The sequence below is a fragment of the Aplysia californica genome, unplaced genomic scaffold, assembly GCF_000002075.1.
Source record: "Aplysia californica isolate F4 #8 unplaced genomic scaffold, AplCal3.0 scaffold00111, whole genome shotgun sequence".
Lineage (NCBI taxonomy): Eukaryota > Metazoa > Mollusca > Gastropoda > Aplysiida > Aplysiidae > Aplysia > Aplysia californica.
Genome location: NW_004797381.1, coordinates 207,588 through 211,806, shown reverse-complemented (window position 1 = coordinate 211,806; position 4,219 = coordinate 207,588).

The window sequence follows — 4,219 nt, the reverse complement described above, 5'->3', positions numbered from 1 at the left end:
TGCCGTAAAAGGTCCATGTTTCAGACCCATAAAGGAGTGTGCTGAGAACACATGCTCGTAAATCTTGATCTATGTTTTGATGGTTCATCTTTTGTTTCCTCGTGCTCGTTATGCCAGCTTTTCAAGAGTTGTTGCTGCTTTTACTATCCTGATCTTGATCTCATCATCAAGTGATGTAGTAGAGCTGAGGGTAGACCCCAGGTAACAGAACGTTTTAACTGCCTCAAGTTCCTTGTCGTTCAGCCACATATGGCTCTGCTCTGCTCCTTCCTGAATAAGGATGACTGTTTTCTTAACACTGATGTCCAAGCTGAAGACCTTTGCATGCTGTTGATAGGCGGTCCATCGTTGTTTGTAGGGTTGGTTCACTGTGAGCAACAAGAGCAGCATCGTCGGCGAAGAGAAGGTCTCGTACTGTTGTTTTGTTTATCTTAGTCTTTGCCCGGAGTCGAGCAAGATTGAAGAGCGACCCATCAGTTCTCCAGCGAAGGAAGACATCCCGTGGTGACTTTGGAATGCGTAGGGCAGCAACAAAAAAGTGGTAAAAAGGGTTGGTGCTAAGACACACCGCGACACCCGAAAGGGTATAAGCGGCGGATAAAAGTAAAAATAAGCAAAGACACAACCTTGCTTTATTCTGCTATTGATGTTGAAGCTGTTTGATGTTGAACCATCAAACTGAATAGTGGCCTTCACATATTCATAGAATAAAATGATGAGCTGTTGCAGTATTGGGAGACAGCCAATTTTTCCAAGCACCATTTACAGTCCTGATATATCGACTGGATACATTGAAAGCCTTTGTCAGATCGACGAACGCAGTATGTAATGGCAGTTGTTGCTCCTTGCGTTTTTCTTGTAGCTGATGAATAGAAGTGATCACGTCCATTATAATAATAGTAATAATTATTTTGTTTCGATTTGTTTGTGGTTTTGTTTTTTGTTTGTTTTGTTTTTGTTTATTTTGTTGTTTGTTTGCGTGTGTGTGCGTGCGTGTGTGTACGTATGTGTATGTGTGTGTGGGGGGGGGGTGTATAAACCAAGTGTACTGACAGATAATAATTATTTTAATTTCCCTCACGTGTTCGTCCCCAGGAGACACACGAACTGAGATTTGATTTAAAATTCGAGAACAAAAACTACTACGCCAGTTACGACAACTTTAAGCTCTCTGGAGAAAACAAAAATTACGAAATTCAAATATCTGGATTTACGGGCAATGTCAGTCGTGACGACATGGCCTATAGCAATGGCGCGGCCTTCTCAACCAAAGATAAAGACAACGATTCCTATTATTCCACCAACTGCGCCAAAAGAGATCTCGGGGGCTGGTGGTACCAATCGTGCACGTACGTAAACCTCAACGGAGCCTGGGGGAGCAGAGAGGACGAGAAGGGTTTGATCTGGGACAGTGTGACGGGACACTACAACTCCGTCACCTTCAGCGAGATGAAGATTCGGCCGTTTTTTAGGTGATTGAATGCTCCATGTGTTGATACAGTGAACTCGGATTCAACGAGCTCGGATTCAACGAGAACTCGGATTCAACTAGATGAGATAGATTCCCCGGTTGTTTTTTTCTTCTTTAAATTTTTTTTTTTTAATAACCCGGATTCAGGGAGAACTTAAATCAGCGAGCTCGGATTCAACGAGGTCGCTTCCAGGGTGGACAGACCCCGCAGACGTGGCTTCCCTCATATTTTTCCCACAACGAACTCTATCTATTCAAGGAAACCATCCATTGCACCTGCATCGTGAACCATTATTCACTTAGCCAATTGCATGCAACCAATCAGTGGCCTTTTTTCATACCAACACATGCGTTGTTGGCACGCACACGTGTCTACTCTGGCGTGTGTCGGGGTCGAATGTGCGGCTTGCTCACCTTTGGCTGTGTGTGCGTGTCGGGGAAAGGGGGGGGGGGCACTAGCGAAGCGGGCGTTGAACATTCTTTTTCTCTTTATTACACAATGATAAGCTAGGCTTGACATAGATCTACGTAATGAATTGTGTGCTGGTCTATGGAATCAAAAGTTGCCGTATGCTAGGCTCTACACAGCAACACTACTTTTTAGCGAACAGTCGAGATGACACAGGGGTGTGCATTTGAACGAATCAGTCTTTTTTTACACTGCTCGTAATATGCAGACATTTCAGGCACTACTTATGACTTCTCTTTATACGTTACTTGCTCAGTACCTGTAATGATCTACACAAAACCTCGTGTTTGCTATAACGAACACTCGGATTCAACGAGATTTTAGGTCAGGCCCAGCGACCTCGTTGAATCAGAGTTCCACAGTGCCCGTGACTGATGTGTCAGTATTGTGTATGGTTTTTTTTTTGTCGTGTGTCTGTACGTGTGTTTATATTTGGTCGCTTTTAAGCATAATGGGGCTATCCCGAAAAATGTTGTTTTCAGATAATCGACGGTAGTTTTTGCTGCGTGTTCAGTTTCTTTAAGAAACAAGGAGAGTTTCCCCTCTACCCAAACTTATATACTAACCGATGAAACCAAATTTCTCCTATAGGTGGGCCAACGCCCACTTTTGTTATAGGTCGAGATTTCTGGAAACCTCCGAAATCTGGGTTAGATCGCTTGTCCTCAAAAGTGACCATTTGAAAAATAGAGAAACATAGGCCTACTGATTGAACAACGACAAAGTTCATGAGGTACAAAACTGTATTAATTGTCCCATCGTCTCAGGTCATATTTTTTTAAGATAATAATACTTAAACATATTGTGAATATCTAGCCTCCTATTTTATGAGTTTATTGTGCTTTACATTAGATCTATATTCAGATGTAAAATATAGTTGCGCGCCAAAACAGATAAAACAGCAAAGTTTCATCGGTACACCACAAAAAGATCTTGAAAATAGAAGTAAGCAGTAGGACAATGTTTTGACATTCTTCGCGTCCTAGGGCTCCCATCTACCTGTTCTCTGTACATCAATACTGTTAGTTTAGAGCACAATGTTGGAACGTAGCCGGGAATGTACAGTTTTTCCACTTTTTAAAATCTGTCCTACCTCGCCCCCTTTTTCCTTTTTTCTAAAAGGAAACACACACACACACACACACACACACACACGACCAATAGGGTATCGCCAAGTTTCCAAGCTGCAAAGCTCTTTCTTGATACACACACACACACACACACAAACACACACACACGCACGCACGCACATAAACACAAACACACACAAACACACACAGAAACACACACACACACACCCACACACACTCACGCGTTGCTGATTTCATTAACGCCATCAACGTTGATTTCTGCGAGTACCCTGGTTCAACACTGACCAAGATGACCTTTGACCTGCATCCGTCTATCCATGTCAGGGACATGCGGTAATCTATTAGGCCAACTTCAAAATTCGATCGGTTCTATATCGTAAATGGAGCAAATCTCAGCTCTTACGAACGCCTGTAAAAGATTATAAAAAATGTAGGCCTACTTTATACGGGGTGCAGATTACGGCTAGATCGGGCCGATCGCCCGACTCAGTCGCCTGAAACTGAGAACAAACACATTTGTTTTTAGGCGACCGAGTCGGGCGATCTGCCCGATCCGCCGATCCCATCCGTAGTGGGCACCCCGTATTACTCTTCCATCCAAACATCTGAGATATTTTAGGGAGGCCGGCTGGGTCGACCTTGACGGTTAAGGCCAACCGAGTTAAGTGGTAATCCATTAGGCCCAGTTCTAATGTAATCGGTTCTATGTCGTAAATGGAGATCTCAGCTCAAACGAACTCTTGTAAAAGATAGTAAATACTCTACTCTCCCTTTTTTAAGACATAATTCAGGAGGCGGGCTGCTTCGACCTTGACCATTAAGGCTAACTGGGTTAAGTGGAATTCAGGCATTCCAACAGAATGACAAACATTCTCGATAAGATTGACTTCCCTACATAAGAATGGGACTCATTTTATTTCGATGCTACAACGACGAGCCTAACTGCTAGGACACTGACGCTGGCCAATGCATACAGAATCGCCACCGCTTGGGGGGCAAAGTGGAGATGAGATCCAAAGGGAAATGATAGAGGCAAATTATCAAAGGCTCGTTAAATAACATCTTTTCAATCCCTCATAATTCAAACATGATACAATTTGACACTGAAGAGAAAAGCATCGCTCTCGCTCTTTATCTTTCTCTCTCTCTCTCTCTCTCTCTCTCTCTCTCTCTCTCTCTCTCTCTCTT